At 37.2% G+C, this 20,692-nt stretch overlaps 1 long non-coding RNA gene and 1 pseudogene across 1 annotated transcript in view; one reads left to right on the top strand and one right to left on the bottom strand.

Moving 5' to 3' along the window:
• LOC145512280 (uncharacterized) overlaps positions 1 to 20,692 on the bottom strand; it is a 265,655-nt gene that overhangs the window by 225,255 nt on the left and 19,708 nt on the right. The gene's annotated exons all lie outside the window — the stretch shown is intronic.
• On the top strand, positions 12,746 to 13,363 carry LOC145512233 (high mobility group protein B1 pseudogene; annotated as a pseudogene).

The raw sequence follows: 20,692 nt of genomic DNA, 5'->3' as shown, positions 1-20,692 counted from the left end.
AAGATTTGAACCCTGGAAGTCTGGCTCTGCCTGGGAGAGAAACCACATAGATTGTGGCAGTAATGCAAATGACAGGAGGAAAGAGAAGAGGTAAACGCAAGATTTTGAAAAAATTAATAGGATATAGCAAATGAGAAAAATGAGTCTACAATCATACCATCACCAATGACATGTTTCACTTCCTATTAGGCTCATGGCAAGATTAAGGTGACATTTGTTCTATTGTCACATCTGAAAAATGCTTTGAGAACAAAGTCCCATTAGAGAACTAAGTCACTCTATTTCCAGAGAAATAATAGATAACAATCTAATGATACCACAATAGATAAGACTATTACAAACTGAAGAAAGAGAACATGAAAACTGTGCTCTACAGAACTCACCAGTAAGTAATGAGATCATTACCCAGCAGTATTTCAAGGCTTACAATAGCAAGGTTTCTCTCCATTTATTATGGAGAATTAGAGAATAAATCTCCAAATTTTAAAATGAAAGAGGACCCATCACATGATCTTATCCAATCTCTTCATTTAACCGGTTAAAAAATTATAGAAAAGAGATTTTTTGAGACACTTGAGCATAGCCTGGACATTAGATAAAATTAACAAATCATTGGCAATTTTATTATATGTAAAAATTGCACTGCTATTATGTGCTTTTTTTTAAGTTAAATGTATTAAAGTTATGTGCCAAAGTTCTTAAATATATGCGGTAGTGGTGGGGAGTAATAAGTGAAATAATATTGATAAAATGTTGACAACTAATTAAGATAGATGTTAGACATACAGGAGATTATTAAATTGTCTCTCTGCTTTTGTGCATATTTGAAATTTTCCATAATAATATTTTTAACTACACCCTTAAAAAGCCATAAAGAGATAGTTTTTAAAAGGCACAGTAACATGTAACAAAATATTCAGCTTCTTTTGTAGTAAAAGAATTAGAAATGCTGATATACCATTTAGAAATTATATGGTTGGCAAATACTCGAAAGCTTGGCAACAGTCTTTTGGGAGGACTATGGGTAACCAAACACTCTTATGTTCCTGATGGTAACACAGGCTGAATTGTGTTCACCGAAAAGCATGTGCAAGTCCTAAATCCCAGTACTTGCAAATGTGACATTATTTGGAAATAGGATTTTTATAAGTGTACTTAAGTAAAAATGAGGTCACACTGTCCTTATAAGAAGAAGGAAATCTGACACAGATGCATACACACAGAGGAAAGTATGTCATGTGAACATAGAGACAGAGTGACACAAACACAAGCCAAGAAATACCAGGAATTGCCAGCAACCCACCAAAAACTAGGACAAGGCAAGGAAGGATCCTCTCTTAGACTCTTTACTCAGAGCATGGGTCTGTTAGCACCTTAATTTAAGACTTCTCTAAACTGATGAGGAACTTCTGGGATGGTTGTATAAGGAGCTTCATAGATTCATAACTATAAATAACTAATGAAAAGTATTTTAAAAACAACCATCTCTGCAATTGTCCTAAAGGCATATGGCAAATGAAGGAACATTTATTCAAGAAGAGCTACTAAAACTTGGTAAAAAAAAAAAAAAAAATGGGGAGAGTCTGTGGTATTTACAGCACACCTGCTCCCTCCCCACCACCAAAACCTCCAACTTATTAGCTCAGCACTCTCAGTGGGTGTGGCCAAGACTCAAAGCTTTCTGCTATCTCAGCTGCCAATCAAGAAATACAGTTTCTTACCCACTGGGGCAGGTCATCAACATTTCTCATTCCTTCCAACTCTAAATTTAGTCAAAGAAGCTAAATTCCTGGTGAATGTAGCCAAAAGGTCAATAGATCCCTTCCTCCACCTAGAAAGGGAAGAAGCCATTCACAAGAACAGAAAGGTCTAAAATTCTCCCCAAATAAACTGAAATAATTTATTCAAAATACAGGGCAGAGAAGTTCAAACCTCAGAATGCTCTCAAAAACAATAGCTCCTTTTAATTAACAGCAACAAACCATAGGCCAACTAGCTCACCAGAGAGAAACAGGGAAAAAACTAAGAGCCCTCCTGAGGTTAGAATAAACCTCAGAGATGGACCTCTAAATCTCCCCTGCTCAAATTTAATTGGATCAGAGTGCAGAGCAATGCCCCACAGCACTGTCTAAAGAATAGAGCAATCATCTGGCAATTAGTGGGGCTCAATAGCGTGCTGTGATTAAAAAAAAAAAAAAAAAAATGAGGCCAAAAGCTTAGCAGTGAAAGTCCCAGAGTGACCATGCTGCTGGCTGTTAGTTGCTCAGAAAAAGTCAGAGTTAGTCATTTAGTCGTATCCGACTCTTTGCAACCCCATAGACTATAATAACCCACCAGGCTCCTCTGTCCATGGAATTCTCCAGGCAAGAATACTGTAGTGGGTAACCATTCCCTTCTCCAGGGGATCTTCCAGACCCAGGGAAGAAACCCAGGTCTCCTGCATTACAGGCAGATTCTTCACCATCTGAGCCACCAGGGAAGCCAGAGTGACTGTGCACACATCCAACCCTGTACTCAACAAGAAGCAAAACCAAAAGCTTCCCACTATAGGAGATATATAACTCACTAAAATTATCTAGCCAAGTAATTAAACAAATATACAAGCAAACAACAAAAATAAGACCCAGATGCAGTGGAGAATCAGAAGCTAGAGTGGTCCATCAACAAAAAATTATAGGACATGCAAAGAAACAGAAAAGAGTAACCCATACACAAGAGAAACAAACAGCTGAAAAGTCTGTGAGAAGACTCAGATGTCAAATTTAACAAAGACATCAAAGTCTCCTTTGTAAATATGTTCTAAGAACAGAAGGCAATCATACCTCAAGATATAAAGGAAGCTATGATGAAAATGTCTCATTAAATAGAGAACATAAAGAGATAGAAATTATTTCAAAAAATTAAAAAGAGCCAAATACAAATTCTGGCATTAAAAATACAATAACTGAGTGAAAAATTCACTAAAGAGGCTCAACAGTAGATTTGGATGTCAGGAAAAAAAAATCAGAAAAACCGAAGATATGTTGATAGAGAATATACAATTCAAAGAACAAAAAGCAAAAACAAGAAGAAAAATGAACAGAGCTTCATAATAAAAACATTCAGTAAACAAGGAACAGAAGTAAACTACCTCAACATAATAAAGGCTATGTAAGAAAATCCCATAGCTAACATCACACTCAATGGTGAAAGACTGAAAGTTTTTTCTATGAGATGACAAGAATGCCTGCTTTTACATCTAATTGGGAAAGGAACAACTAAAATTATTTCTGGTCACAGATAACATGATCTTAGATGTAGAAAACCCTAAGTGCTCCCCACAAAAAAAAGAAAAAGCCTGTCAGAATAAATAAATTCAGTAAAGTTGCAGGATATAAAATCAACACAACAAGAATCAGTTATGTTTCTATACAATAACAATGAATCATCCAGTGGTGATCATTTTGCAATGTATAAAAATACAAAATCACTATTTTGTATACTTGAAATTAATATACTAAGTCAATTATACTTCAATTAAAAAATCATAATAAACAAATAAGCAATGAAACATCCAAAAAGAAAATTAAGAAAACAATTTTATTTACAATACCATCAATAAGGATAAATTTAGGAATAAATCTGACCAAAGAGGTGAAAAATTTGTATTGAAAACTACAAAACACTGCTGAAAGAAAATAAAGAATACACAAATAAATAGAAAGACAACCCATGCTCATGGATTATAAAATTTAACATTGTTAAGATGTCAACACTGAGAATTTCCTGGCAGTCCAGTGGTTAAGACTGTGCTTTCACTGCCGAGGACCTGGATTAAATCCTTGGTCCATGAACTGATTCCACAAGGCACATAGTGTGTGTCAAAAAAAAAAGTCAAGACTACCCAAAGCTATATACAGATTTAATGCAATCAAAATCCCAGTGTTTGGTCTGTGTTTCGTTTTTGGTAATTTTGCAGAAATAGAAAAATCCATCCTAAAGTTTATGTGAAATCTCAAGAGATCTCAAATAGCCAAAATAATCTTAATAAAGAACAAAGTTGAAGGTTTCACGCTTCCTGATTTCAACACTTATCACAAAGCTGCAAAACAGGGTGGTAATGCCATAAAGACAGGCATATAAAACAATGGAATAAAACAGAAAGACCTCCACAAATATGGTCAAATGATTTTTGATAAGGGTACCAAGACCATACAATAGGAAAAGGACAGCCTTTCAACAAATGCTATTGGAAACACTGGATATCCATATGCAAAAGAGTGAAATTGAATCTTTATCCTACACAATATATAAAACAATTCAAAATGAAAAACTTTAAATATAAGACCTAAAACTGTAAAACTCTTAGAATAAAACACAGGGGAAAAACTTCATGACATTGGATTTGGCAATGATTTCCTGGTTGTGACACCAAAAGCAAAGGTAAAAAAAAGAAAAAGCAAGTAAACTGAACTACATCAAAATTTAAAACTTTTATGTGTCCAAGTACACAATCAATAAAGTGAAAATGTAACTCATGGAAAGGAAAAAATATTTGTAAATCTATATTGGATGAGGGGTTAATATCCAGTATATAAACAGCTCTTACAATTCAAAAACAACAACAAAAAACACACCAGTGCAAAACTGGACAAAGGACTTGAATAAATATTTCCCCAAAAATGATATATTAGGACATGAAAAGATGCTTAATATCTCTTGACTAGGGAAATACAAATCAAAAGCACAATGAAAGGTCATCTCACACCCACTAGACTAATGAAAAAAATGGTAAATGAAATATGCTATTGACAGCTCTGAAGGGAGAAACAGACAATTCAATAGTAAAAGTTGAATATTTCAATATTCCCTTTACAATCATGGGTAGAACATCAATTTAATATTGAATCAAGTAAGGATCATTCATGGATAGTAACACCATTGGGCGAAATTTGTTGGAAAATAAAAGACATGGTCTCAAAAAAGTTACCCATATATTACCTATTAATTAAAAAGGAAAAACTATACCTTTTACAGTGGAGAAATCTAGAGGACACCACCTCAACAGTTCAGTTCAGTTGCTCAGTCATGTACGACTCTTTGCGACCCCATGAACTGCAGCACGCCAGGCCTCTCTGTCCATCACCGCCTCAACAATTGGTCACAATAACACAAACAACGAGATAAATAACATGTGCCTTCTAATGGGATGAAATAAAAGGTATATAATATCATCTATGTAATAATCTTGCCTGCAAAATTATTAGCTTAAATTTAGTATTCAAAAATAATCAGAATAATTTCAAACTGATACTATCCACAAAATTATTGGCTTAAACTCTTAAAAATTATCAATGGGGAGGGAGGTGAAAGGGGGGTTCTGGAAGGGGAAAACATGTACACCCATGGTGGATTCATGTCAATGTTTGGCAAAACGAATACAATATTGTAAAATTAAAAAATAGAAAATAAACTAATTTAATTAAAAAATTATCAATATTATAAAAGAAATTAAAAGAAATAAAAGAGACATGACACTAAATGCAATGCATTTTGTTTGTTTAGATTCTATATTGAAAGGAAAAAAACTCAAAGGACATATTTGGAACACCTGGGAAAGTCTGAGTATAGATAATATTTCTGTATCAGTGTTAAATATCTTGACAAATAAGGTAGGTGGTTATGAAATTATGAAGGACAATATCTTTGTAGGTAAGAAATGACAGCATATTTAAGCATGTTATATCCACAACTTATTTTCAAACGGTTGAGAAAAAAAATTTAAACACACATAAACACATATGTCGGAGAAGGCAATGGCACCCCACTCCAGTACTCTTGCCTGGAAAATCCCATGGACAGAGGAGCCTGGTAGGCTACAGTCCACGGGGTCGCCAAGAGTTGGACACGACTGAGCAACTTCACTTTCACTTTTCCCTTTCATGCACTGCAGAAGGAAATGGCAACCCACTCCTGTATTCTTGCCTGGAGAATCCCAGGGATGGAGAAGCCTGGTGGGCTGCCATCTATGGGGTTGCACAGAGTCGGACACGACTGAAGTGACTTAGCAGCAGCAGCAAACACATATGTAGATAGATAAACTGAACAAGTGGGACAAAATGTTATCTGCTGGTAAACCTACAGGGATATATAAATGTTCGTTATATTTTTCTGAAGGTCTGGAATTTTTTAAAATAAAGAGATATAAGGCGAGAGAGGAAGGAATGAAAGCTTAGAGAAAAAGTGACGTTTTCCAAAGCACAAAGCCCCATTGCAAGGGTCAGTATTAGCATAAACTCTTCTGCTTTTCAGCCCAGGAATATACTTATCGTACCACTAAGTTCTCTAAACACCCACATTTTATAGTTCTTTTGTCCTCCACGGTGCATTTTACATTGTGAGTTTTTAATCACAAACTGGCGGAATCAAGTAAAACGGCAAAATTGTGAACTTAATGTTTCCAGTGTAAGTGTAGAAACAAGACTTTAAATTTCAAGCTAGCTAGTAAACTTCCACGCTCAAATACTTTGAATACCACTGAGATAAAGTTTTCATCTTTCAACCAAACTCTTATAACAAAATGCTTCTTTTCATGCCAACTACTGAGGTTTCTGGATAGGAATGAGTGTCCACACAAATGAAGCATGGAAAAATAAAAGGTTTCCTTAATGCTGAAATTATGTAGATATCTAAAAATATACATTGAATAGCAACATGAACTCCTTCTGGAGAGATGTCATATCTTATCCCCTTGGTCCCAATGCAGAACCTGGTACTACACACTTTTTATTTACAGTAAAATCTCATTTCACCATTATTTGATAATGAATCTTTTAGTATTCATACTAAAGGAGCTTCCATTATGTCAATGTGGGACACAGGTGGACATGTAATACATGACATCACAATTGTATGTTATCATCTGCGTGTTTGTCCTACATTCAAAAAATATACCAGCTTGCCTCTACCTAAATGTACATGTAATATTGCTTTACTAGAGCATGCTTGGCACTTGTCTTGGATAAAATACATGTGAATAGAGGGACTTTCTTCTTCAGGCCTGTGAGATCACTGTTTTTCAAGTATTTAACCACCCTGATTTTTGCTTATCATGGTCACGCATTTTGTTAATCACTAGTATGTGTTCATGATTGCTTTCTTTCAGTTCAGTTCAGTCGCTCAGTCATGTCCAACTCTTTGTAACCAATGGGCTGCAGCACACCAGGTTTCCCTGTCCATCACCAGCTCCCAGAGCTTGCTCAAACTCATGTCCATCGAGTCAGTGATGCCATCCAACCATCTCATTCACCGTCGGCCACTTCTCCTCCTGCCTTCAATCTTTCCCAGCATCAGGGTCTTTTCAAATGAGTCAGCTCTTCGCATCAGGTGGCCAAGGTATTAGAGTTTCAGCTTCAACATCAGACCTTCCAATGAACACCCAGGACTGATCTCCTTGAGGATGGATTGGGTGGATCTCCTTGCAGTCCAAGAGACTCTCAAGAGTCTTCTCCAACCGCACAGTTCAAAAGCATCAATTCTTTGGCACTCGGTTTTCTTTATAGTCCAACTCTCACATCCATACCTGACTACTGGAAAAAACATAGCTTATATGGACCTTTGCTGGTAAAGTAATGTCTCTGCTTTTTAATATGCAGTCTAGGTTTGTCATAGCTTTTCTTCCAAGGAGCAAGCATATTTTCATTTAATGGCTGCAGTAACCATCTGCAGTGATTTTGGAGCCCAAGAAAATAAAACCTGTCACTGTTTGCATTGTTTCTCCACCTATTTGCCATGAAGTGATGGGACCTGAAGCCATGATCTTAGCTTTTTGAATGTTCAGTTTTAAGCCAGTTTTTTCACTCTCCTCTTTCACTTTCATCAAGAGGCTCTTTAGTTCCTCTTCACTTTCTGTCATAAGGGTGGTGTCATCTGCATATCTGAGATTATTGATATTTCCCCCTGCAATCATTGATTCAAGCTTGTGCTTCATCCAGTCCAGCATTTCACATGATGTACTCTGCATATAAGTTAACTAAGCAAGGTGACAATATACAGCCTTGACGAACTCCTTTCCCAATTTGGAACTAGTCAGTTGTTCCATGTACAGTTCTAAGTGTTACTTCCTAACCTGCATACAGATTTCTCAGGATGCAGGTCAGGTGGTCTGGTATTCCCATCTCTTTAAAAATTTTTCACAGTTTGTTGTGATCTACACAGTCAAAGGCTTTAGTGTAGTCAGTGAAGCAGAAGTCCTCTATTCTTTCTCCTAATCTATCTTTTCTTTCTTCCACCACTACTTTCAGCCTCTTTTCTGTTTTTCTTTTTCCTTCTGCCCAGCCTACCTTGATCGTTCCTTCTCCCATTCTCTGCTCAATGAAACCACATTCCTTCACGTCAAGGAAATTGGATGAACTTGACCTCACCTCATTTGTATGTAAATTCATAAACATGCATAGAAAACTTATTCCTCTCTGTTGCCTGGATATGAGTTGAATTGTGTCCCCTCCCCCAATTTATATGTTGAAGTCCTAACCCCTAGTCCTCACAATGTGACTGTATTGAGACAGAATCTTTAAATAAGTAAATAAGTTAAAATGAGATCATTAGCATGGGCCCTAAGCCAGTATGACTGGTAATTTTATAAGAAGAAGAGATTAGGACATAGACACACACAGGAAGACCTTGGGAAAACATAGGGGGGAAAGACAGTTTCCGAAAAGCCAAGCAGAGAAGTTTCCGAAGCAACTAACTCTGCCAACATCTTGACTCACACTTCCAGATTCCGGGACTATAAGAAATAAACTTAGGTTGTTTAAGTTACAAAGTTTGTGGTACTTTGTTAATGGAGCCCTAGTAAACTACTGTAATATACTTCCCAATCCTAACCCACAATAATCTCACTATGCTGTCAGTGTATAGCTAAGTTGGCTCACACAACTTTATTCCTGCCTTGTTTATTCTGAGGGCTTCCGTGGTGTCTCAGACAGTAAAGAATCTGCCTGAAATGCAGGAGACCTAGGTTTCATCTCTGGGTCGGGAAGATTCCCTGGAGAAAGGAATGGCTACCCACTTCAGTATTAGCCTCAATTTTTCATTATAGTCCTATATCTCTGTGCTGAGATTGAGTCCCAAACACATGGGACTGGGTATTTGACCCAATTTTTGTGTAAGCAGTTATCTGTCCAGTACCTTTGGATGGACACCAGAAATTCTATATTCCCACCCCTAATATTGCCCTCTAGCTCTGCTACTTTCTTTGTGTTAAAACAAGGGTTTAAAGCAAGTATTACCTAACAAAAAAGGGCAAGTCATTTAGTACATTTTAGCTTGACTAGAATTAGTCTATCATAGAGTCAGCAAAATACAACCTGTGGGCCAAATCCAGCTGGCAATCTGCTTTGTAAATAAAGATTTATCAGAACACACTCATTCATATACATACTATATATGGTTGATATCATACTACAATAGCAGAATTGAATAATAGCAAAAGAAACCATACGGCCCACAAAGCCTAATATATTTACAGTCTAGTCCTTTACAGAAAAAGTTGGCAGGCTCCTGATCTAGACAGGTCAGGAAGCAACAGTTAGAACTGGACATGGAACAACAGACTGGTTCCAAATAGGAAAAGGAGTACGTCAAGGCTGTATATTGTCACCCTGCTTATGTAACTTCTATGCAGAGTACATCATGAGAAACGCTGGGCTGGAAGAAACACAAGCTGGAATCAAGATTTCCGGGAGAAATATCAATAACCTCAGATATGCAGATGACACCACCCTTATGGCAGAAAGCGAAGAAGAACCAAAGAGCCTCTTGATGAAAGTGAAAGAGGAGAGTGAAGAAGTTGGCTTAAAGCTCAACGTTCAGAAAACTAAGATCATGGCATCTGGTCCCATCACTTCATGGGAAATAGATGGGGAAACAGTGGAAACAGTGTCAGACTTTATTTTTTGGGCTCCAAAATCACTGCTGATGGTGACTGCAGCCATGAAATTAAAAGACGCTTACTCCTTGGAAGGAAGGTTATGGCCAACCTAGATAGCATATTTAAAAGCAGAGACATTACTTTGCCAACAAAAGTCCATCTAGTCAAGGCTATGGTTTTTCCAGTGGTCATGTATGGATGTGAGAGTTGGACGGTGAAGAAAGCTGAGCGCCAAAGAATTGATGCTTTTGAACTGTGGTGTTGGAGAAGACTCTTGAGAGTCCCTTGGACTGCAAGGAGATCCAATCAATCCATCCTAAAAGAGATCAGTCCTGGGTGTTCATTGGAAGGACTGATGTTGAAGCTGAAACTCCAATACTTTGGCCACCTCATGCGAAGGGTTGACTCATTGGAAAAGACCCTAATGCTGGGAAGGATTGGGGGCAGGAGGAGAAGGGGACAACAGAGGATGAGATGGTTGGATGGCATCACCGACTCGATGGATACAGGTTTGGGTAGACTCCGGGAGTTGGTGATGGACAGAGAGGCCTGGCGTGCTGCAATTCACGGGGTCTCAAAGAGTCAGACACGACTGAGCGACTGAACTGAACTGATCTAGACAAGTATAAGCTCCCCTGGTCAGAGCGCAGAGAACTTGTTTAGGAATGGGTGACAACTTGGCGATATTTCTCCACAAGCGAACCAGCTGAGGATTTCCCTAGTGGAGTAGTAAGAGACCCACTCTGTGATTGTTACGTTTTGTCCCAACTTTTATGATCTTTTCATCTTCTTAATATAAAGTGTTTCAGAAAGATTTAGTTCTGCCTTTCAACCTTATCTACCACTGTTCTTCGTCCCTGAAATCAGAGTAAGAGGTGTCCTCTCACCACACTTTGTATTTTCCAATCTATCGCCTGTGTAGACAATGTTTCCTCTACAGAATTACATATCCTTCAGGCCTCATCTTACAAAGTTCCTCACTGGAATTCTGATCTACTTTGGAACTCCATAGAACACTTCTTTTAGTTGGAGAAGTGCTAGACTCCATTTTAATGTGTATATACTTTTCTCTACTACTGGATTGTGAGCTCTTTTGGGATGGAGACAAATATCCTGTTCAACGCTGTGTCCGCTATAAGGACTTCATTGTTTTTCAAATAGTAAATGTGCTATCCATGACCATTAAATTGCTAGGCACATTTCTGCACAGTGACTCACAAAATGCATGCCTCCAATTGCCACATAGTGGTCTGGAAGTACAACAATACATGTTAAAAACTAAAGTTGGAAACTTAGAAAAGCAATTTAGTAAAATAATGCTTTAAACAACCATACTTTTGTATACAAGGTAATCAAAAGACAATACATGCTTTAGGAAAGGAAATAATCTTTTTCCAACTAACTTTCATTTCAAAATAGACTGCAAGTTCCCTCATTTAGAAATAGAGTTCAGAACACTGCGAGAGCTTTTATAAACTGTTGTTTCCTATCTGTCTTGGTTGGGTTGTCCAGAAACAGACTCTTGAGGCAATGTTTTACATGCAAGTGGTTTCTTGGGGAAGTAGGAAGAAAACAGTAAGGGAGTTGGGATGTGGGATGTGGGATGTGAAGCAAAGAAGGAATGAAGAGCAACTAGAGGGTACACTCAGTGACTGAAGCTTAATTTTACTTCAGCAATTCTGGGAGCCAGTGTGAAAATGCTTGAGTTATCCCACCCAAGGAAAAAGGGAGCTAGGGTGTCTATACACTTCAGTCTGTCTGTAGTTGAGGGCTGCTTCCAAGGGTATAGAAATTCTATACTGCTGGGTGCGTGAAAAGCAGGATCTAGTGGCTAAAGTAAATAAAAAAAAAAACAAAAAAACCCTCAGGTAATTAAGTTCAAATACTAGCGATTGAAGAGCGCTGGTATGCCCTACAGTGGTGATGGCAAGGAGTTATGGGCAGAACATCAACATCGTCTGTTAGGCTAACTTTGAGTATTTAATAAATGCTCATGTATCTATTGAACAAGTAACTATTGGGGCTTCTGTTCATGTCTCCAGCCACCAGGAGGGTGCTGGAGAAGAGTGGTAAGCAAAGGCAGATAATGCAGCCACACTGATACAGCCTTCATTCTAGTGGAGAAAACAGATAATAAATACATAAACCACCAAATAATATAATTACAGACTGGAATAGATAATTTAAAGGAAAGAAACAGGAAGCTATAATAAATAATCAGGGTACAAACAAACATAGATAATGTGGTCAGAAAAGACAGATGTCAAAATAATGGGCTTATACCAGACTAAGAACTAATTTCCCCATTTCAAAGAAAACTAGTGCAGATCCTTTCTCTCTAGGCAGATGGGAGTTTACAGAGACTTAGGGCATTATCATCAAAAGTGAGTCAGATATGACTCCCTATCTTAGTCCACCATAGACTGGGTGGCTTCAGTGGCCCCACAGTTCTGGAGATTGGAAAGTCCAAGATCAAGACACTGCTAGATTCAGGGTCTGAGGAGAGCCTGATTCCTGGTTCACAGATGGCCATCCTCTTACGGTGTCCTTATATGGTGGGAGAAGCTAGGGAGCTCTTGGGAGACTCTTTTATAAGGGCATTAATCCCCTTCATAAGAGCTCAGTTTTCATGATCTAATCGCCTCCCAAAGACCCCACCTCCAAATACTATCACACTGGAGAGAAGGTTTCAACATATGAATTTTGGAGGGACACAATCATTCAGTCTACAGCACTGTCATTCCCCTAAGAACCAGTGGGGAGGAAAAAACTATCTCAGACAAGAGGGGAGGGCATGGGGAAACTCTGTGTCTCTCAGAGGAAAAACAATTAAACATGGGCAAAGGAGATCCTAAGAAGCTGAGAGGCAAAAGGTCATCATACGCATTCTTTGTGCAAACTTGCCAGGAAGAGCACAAGAAGAAGCACCCAGATGCCTCAGTCAACTTCTCAGAGTTTTCTAAGAAGTGCTCAGAGAAGTAGAAGATCATGTCTGCTAAAGAGAAAGGGAAATTTGAAGACATGGCAAAGGCTGACAAGGCCTGTTATGAAAGAGAAATTAAAACTTACATCCATCCTAAAAGGGATACAAGTTTCAAGAAAGAAGTTCAAGGATCCCAATGCACTTAAGAGACTTCCTTTGGCCTTTTTCTCGTTTATTTCTTAATATTGCCCCAAAATCAAAGGTGAACATTCTGGCCTCTTCACTGGTGATGTTGCAAAGAAACTGGGAGTGATGTGGAACAACACTGCTGCAGATGACAAGCAGCCTTATGAGAAGAAGGCTACTAAGCTGAAGGAAAAGTACAGAAAGGATATTAGTGCATAGCAAGCTAAAATGAAGCCAGATGCAGAAAAAAAGGAAGTCACCAAGGTTGAAAAAAGCAAGAAAAAAAGGAAGAGGAGGAAGATGAAGAGGATGAGGAGGAGGAAGTAGATGATGATGATGAATAAGTTGGTTCTAGTGCAGCTTTTATTCTTGTCTATAAAGCATTTAACCTCCCATTGTACACAACCCACTCCTTTTACAGAAAAAAAAAATTGAAATGTAAAACAAAAGAAAAGATGAGGGTAATAATATTGATGCAGATAAAGGGAATGTTAAACAAGATTTAATATTACTGAAAGAATATTTGTAGAAGGCAATGGCATCCCACTCCAGTATTCTTGCCTGGAAAATCCCATGGATGGAGGAGCCTGGTAGGCTGCAGTCCATGAGGTGGCTAAGAGTCAGACACGACTGAGCGATACTGAAAAAAAAAAGATATTATCCAGCTAGAACAACCAGTCTCCTATAGGCCTCGAACACTGTATCTCTTCAAAAATCTCTTGAGCAGGCCACAACCATCCTCACTAACCCTGAGTGAAGGGTATAGCCAAACTTACGAACTTCTTAAAACCCAAGATCAACTCTGAAAGAAATCTAAAAGCTGATCCCAGGTAAATTAGACCCAACTGAACCTGACATCCTGAGACACTAAAGTGTATATAGTAGTTTAAAACACATCATTATGCCCATCAAATTGAATCAGCATTTTGAAGTTCTATACAACTACACATAAGTTAAGCAGGTAACTATTACTCCTAAGAGATGTATCTTCAGTGAGCAAGCAGTGACTTTTAAGCCAGACAAAATACTACTAGGTTGTTGAGAATAATTTTGGCCTTTAAAAATTGCCTTAAGAAATGCAGGTGACTTGCTGAAGAAGCATATTCCTCCTTTATTGGGAAAGAGAAAGTAGGGACTACTGCAAAGGAAGAACTCAGTGATCTTATCCTTCTGGCTGGATAAAAATTGAACTTTATTACTAAGAAGGTCAAGTATGCTGAAAACACCAAAATTTCTTCTTTCTCAAAAACAGATTCTGTTACTCTGTGGTTAAAACACAATTTCTACCTATATTCTCAAAAAGTCCCTTTAATTTTCCCAGTAAGATGGTTAGCAGGTTGGGGATCAGCTGCAAAGTATTTGTTCTCATTATGTGATCAGAAATAAGGCTCAGGTCTGCCTTTTATAATCTCCAACATGAAAATCTGATGCTCCTGGAACTTCCGCCCATGAAATGCTGTATGTAATGGGAGACAATAGAGAAGAGAGGAAAAGCGCCAGTGATGAAACTCAACCACTGAGTGAGTCACCTAGAAAGCAGATTCTCTAGTCCCAGTCAAGTCTTCGGATAAGTATAACCACAGATGATTTCTTGACTGAAATCTCTCTCTGGGCCAGAATTAACTAAACTACTCCCAAACTTCTAACCCACAGAAATTGTGAAAAAAAAATAAAAGTTTGTCATTGTTTTAAGCCCAACTTTTGAGGGAATTTGTCACTCAGAAATAGATAACTAATTCACTGTGCAAAATCTCATTCCCTCACCCAACAAAATCAATGTGTTTTCTATCAGTAGTGAGCAAAGTGTATCAATGGTACAAAGCAATTCATAATATACATGGTATTTGAAATGACATGAAAGTCATATCAGAGTGCAAAGATCACAGTTGCTCCAACCTGTTCCTTAAATAGAAGGTGGAAAGATTTAGCTTTCATCATCACTAAATAGGGGCTGCTGCTGCTGCTGCTAAGTCGCTTCAGTCGTGTCCGACTCTGTGCGACCCCAAAGACGGCAGCCCACCAGGCTCCCCCGTCCCTGAGATTCTCCAGGCAAGAACACTGGAGTGGGTTGCCATTTCCTTGTCCAATACATGAAAGTGAAAAGTGAAAGTGAAGTCGCTCAGTGTGTCCAAGTCTTCGCGACCCCATGGACTGTAGCCTACCAGACTCCTCCATCCATGGGATTTTCCAGGCAAGAGTACTGGAGTGGGTTGCCATTGCTTTCTCCACTAAATAGGGGATTTATTTCCAAATATTGATAGCTCTATTAATAATATTAATATCACTATGCTCAAAGAATAACATAACATTTACATATCTTTACTATTATTTCACACAAAATTCGACCTTTAGCTCTCTATAGTAATAAACAGATACCAATTTGAATACTAGATAAGTTGTTTAGTAGCTGCACAAACCTGAAACAATAACTTAACATTTCTGAATCTCATATTCATCTTCTGCAAAATGTAATTCAATTCATGTCATAAAGAACTGATGTGAAAATCAGGGATATAATTCATGACACAAATTGTACACTTCATAAGTGAGAGCAAATAATCACCATCACTTCCAAAATCAATTGTAAGAGTTCTTGAACTGGACAGTGGTTTTACTTTTGAAACTGGCAAAAAATTAACCAGACTGATAATCTCATATTCAGTGAGGTTTGAGAAAAGGGCCTCTTTTACCTGCTGTGTCTGGGAATAAAACTGGTATAACACTTCTAATGGATAATGTGTCAAAGCTATAAGAAACAATGCTCTTTGATTCAGTGATTCTATATCTAAAATGTATCTTCAAGAAATAGCCTCACAATATTTGGAAATGTGCCCCAAAATATATGTAAAATATGTTCTTCACAGGATTATACAAAACATAATAATTAGGAAAAACTTAAATTTTAACCAATGTAGAATTAATTAATTTGACCAAAATCTATGCCAGAATTACAAGACCTGACTTATGAGTTGGACGCAGAGACTTCTGGTTAAAGTTTGGTTTTTATTCTTTCTTAAGAAAGACCCATTAAAATAATAGTCAAAAAATAATAAGTTTATAATCCCATACAGAAAGGAAAATAAGATCATGACTAAATGGATGAAAGAGTTCTGGTAGACATAAGCATGATACTGAAGCTAGACTATAACATGTATGAACATTGGAAATGAGAAGAGAAAAATCTCTGGATCGTTTCCGGTCTCAGAGATTAAAGACATAATAAAGTATAAAAGTAAAAAGTGAAGAAAAAAACAAGGAAGGTAATTTAAGATCCATATGCACCATAGTAGCCTGCTTACTCACAATTAAAATCTTAACACAGGTACTCTGGCATATACTAAAGGCAAAAAAATTATCCTGGTCAGAACTGTTGAGGATGAGTGTGTTAGAACCACAGCAAATATCCCCTTCATTCACACAAAGGGAGCTCCTCTAACAATATAATAAGCTAGATCTCCAACCACTCAAGCCAAAAGAAAGTCTTTAAGTTTTCAACCTCCCAGATCACTCTTAAGATTTCTTTCTTAAATATGAGACTAACCATATTTTCAACAAAAAATATGCATCATCAAAGAGGATGTTAAAGACAAATGCACTGAAAAACTGATTCCAGATGAATGGATAATTCAGAGAAGAAAAGAGTCCCTTAAGTTCTTAAGTCCCTAATTGATATCCTCTAAGAGATACATGAAGTTATTACTTTCATGAAATGACAACATAACATTATGAAAAGGAAATAATATAGAGAATGAAAGAATTCTTTAATATTAAACCCATAGTTTTAAGTATTAGAAGAATTTATGACTTTTGTTCAACACCCAAAAGCAGTCAAGATAGATTAAAAATTTGACTATGTAACGATTTTTGAATATTTGCATGAAGAAACCATTATAAGCAAAGTCAAAACAAAAATATGAGATAATATTTGCAACATATACCACAAACTAGAGCTAATATCATTGGTATATAAATCATATTCAACTATCAAGAAGGAAAAGACCAAAATCCCAATAAAAAAAAAAAAAAACAGGATAAAGAGACAACCCATAGAAAGAAGAAAGGGAAATGACCATAATACATACAAATGAACCTCAATTTCACTATAGTAAAAAAAAAAAAAGCAAATTAAAACAACACCAAGATGGCATTTCTTATCTATGGAAATGATAAAAATCCAGAAAGTTGACAATACACTCAGTTGTTAAAATTGAAGGGAAACAAACACTTTCATACACTCCTGATGAGGAGCAAAAATGGGTACATCCTATGGAGGAATATTTGATACAAATATAATAAAGTTATATATGGGTTTTTCCTTTGGCTCAGCAATCTCATGTTTAGGATTCCACCTGAAGATACACCAGTTCAAATACAAAACAATAGGTGCTCAAAGTTGTGATTCACTGTAGCATAAATGGCAAAAACAAAGTACACTGTAGCATAATTGGGAAAAACAAAGTACTGTTAGAATCGATCCAAATGCCCATTAGTCAAGACTGGTGGAAAAATTATGATGCATCAACCCAAAAGAAAACCATCTCTAAGAATTGGTATGGAATGATTTCTAGGATACATTATTTAGTGAAAAAGCAAGGTACAGAACAATATATATGTTATACTACCTTTTATACTAAAAAGAAAAAGAGGTGTCCAAAAATGGGCAGAAAACTTAAGTATACATTTCACCAAAGAAGACAAACAGATTGCCATCAGGCACATGAAAAGATGCTCAACATTGCTAATTATTAGAGAAATGCAAATCAAAACTACTTGAAGTGGGAATTACCTGGTGGTCCAGTGGTTAGGACTCTGCTTCCACTGCAGGGGGCACAGGTTCGATCCCTGGTTGGGGAACTAAGATCCCGAATGGTATGCAGGCAAAAAAAGTACCATGAGGTATCACTTCACAACAGTCAGAATGACAACCATTAAAAGGTCTACAAATAATAAATGTTGGAGAAGGTGTGGAGAAAATGGAAACTTTCTACACTGTTGGTGGGAATATAAATTGGTAGAGCCACTATGAAGAACAGTATGGATGTCCTGAAAAAAACTAACAACAGAACCATCATATGATCCTGCAATCCCATTCTTGGGCATATATCCAGAGAAAACTCTAATTTGAGAAGATACACACACCCCAGTGTTCACAGCAGAATAGTTTACAATAGTCAAGACATGGAAGCAACCGTAGTGCTCATCAAAAGAGGAATGGATAAAGAAGATATGGTACATAAATACAATGAAATATTACTCCGCCATAGAAAAGAATGAAATAATGCCATTTGCAGCAACATGGATGGACCTTGAGATTGTCATACTGAATGAAGTAAGACAGATAAAGACAAATAGCATATGATATTGCTTATATGTGAAATCTAAAAAAGTGGTACAGATGAACTTATTTACAAAACAGAAATAGATTCACAAACATAGAAAACAAACATGTTTATCAAATGTGATAGTGGAGTGGGGGAGATAAATTAGAAGCTTGGGATTAACATACACACAGGACTATATATAAAATAGGTAAAAAACACATTCTTACTGTATAGCACAGGGAGCTATACTCAGTATCTTGTAATAGTCTATAATGGAAAAGAATCTGAAAAAGAATATGTACATATGTATACTGCTACTGCTACTGCTAAGTCGCTTCAGTCGTGTCCGACTCTGTGCGACCCCAGAGACGGCAGCCCACCAGGCTCCGCCGTCCCTGGGATTCTCCAGGCAAGAATACTGGAGTGGGTTGCCATTTCCTTCTCCAGTGCATGAAAGGGAAAAGTGAAAGTGAAGTCGCTCAGTCATGTCCGACTCCTAGCGACCCCATGGGTCTGCAGCCTACCAGGCTCCTCCACCCATAGGATTTTCCAGGCAAGAGTACTGGAGTGGGGTGCCATTGCCTTCTCCGGTACATATGTATACATGTATATATAATTGAATCACTTTGATGTACACTTGAAACTAACACAACTTTATAAACTTTACTTCAATTTTTAAAACCTTTAAAAAACAGAAAATAAGAATGTCTATGTATGTGTGTGCACACATGTGCATTTATTTGATTAATTTTGTCGAAACAAACACAGTCAAGAATATAGTGACTAATGCAATGATGACCTCAAGGGGGTAGATGGGAATGGGATAGGAAAGTTAAGTATGAAAGAAAGGTTTCTCTGAGCAACTATTTTTTTTGTATGAACCATGTTTATCAGTTAAAATTTAGCCATGACACAAAAGCAGACCAATTATTTGAACAGAGATAATTTAATATAATGAATTGTTAACTATATGACTGAAAGGGTTAAAAAAACACAAATGTATCAAGACGACAATAACTTCAGGGAGAAGCTACCACTTTTAGAGCAGAGGGGAATAATGAGAGATGTTGGAATTATTAAGATTTAGAAATCATTTAAATTTAGAATTGTTCTGCTGGGCTGAAACTCTGAACCTCTAGCACAGGTCATTCCTTAGGTGGTGCTGAGGTCTCTGAGTTCAGAGGAAGGGCCTATGAGCAGGACCTCTGAGGGAGACTGGTTCTGCAAGTATTTGAAAAACTGCAAGTTGGATTCAACTGCTTCTATGGGATGAGGAAGCATGGCTAGGGATGCACAGAAACTGGAAGCTAATAAATAGCCCCACAAGGTAAAAACAGCAAAGGAGCAAAGTGCCATCTAACCCCTTTAGCTCTGCAGACTCCCTGTAGCATCACCTTTGGAAGATTATAGCAGAGAACCAGCTGGAAAAAACAGAAATGTGGTTTACAGAATCCCAGCCCCAGCATCACAAAGCAGGGGCAGAAGGCTGAGAATCAATAGCTTAATAACTGATGCAACATGTAAATGTTTTCTATATTCAAAAATCAAACAAAAAGGAGAAAAGCAAACCATAAAATTGAACACCAACAGAAACAAATGAGTCTAACTGTATAAAATCAATAACCGCAAAGAGAAAGTATTATTTCAAGCACAGGAAACTGTTTGTTCTTACTGTGATACATTGCAAGGACAAAAAAAAAATTGCAAAGATATGTAAAAATTCACTCAGTATGTTTATTGTTGATTGTAATACTGCACCTTAGAAATTAATTTGTGCATATTACAGGATAAAGCAAATGAGTATGTGAATGGTATTGAGAACAAAGATTCTCAGTGTTACAGAAAAGGCTTACCAATATAAAATAAGCTTCTAAAAAATCTTATAATGTTAAATTTGAACTGGAAACAGTATGAATTTTTAAAAGATTTTTCCTAGTTCTATTTATAGGAAGGGCCTAGAACCCATGACAACTAGTAGCAGTGAACAAGCATTAAGATCTTGGTTTCTAAATACCACATCCCAGTAAAAGGAACCAGGGACCCTTGCAGAAATGGTTGATTACATATACGGGATACAGAAAATACTAGGCAATGTGGGACATGTTGTGTCAAAAAGTAAGAAATGTCCAAAGACAAGCTGAGTCATGAGAAAAAGATGCAGGGAGCTAGCTTGAATCAGCTTCCAGTGGTCAAATTCAGGACAATCTGGCCATTGAAAAGAATAGTAATTACTATTGATTATAATATTTTAAATAAAAAGCCCTTGAATCCACAGTGAAACTCAAAGTGAGAGAGCAAAGAGATAAAAACAAAGTTCTTCTCTGTAAAAGAATGTCTGTTCATAAATGCATA

The sequence above is a fragment of the Giraffa tippelskirchi genome, chromosome 1, assembly GCF_054371585.1.
Source record: "Giraffa tippelskirchi isolate mGirTip1 chromosome 1, T2T-mGirTip1v1.2.pri, whole genome shotgun sequence".
Lineage (NCBI taxonomy): Eukaryota > Metazoa > Chordata > Mammalia > Artiodactyla > Giraffidae > Giraffa > Giraffa tippelskirchi.
This window is presented reverse-complemented; position numbering and strand designations above follow the sequence as displayed.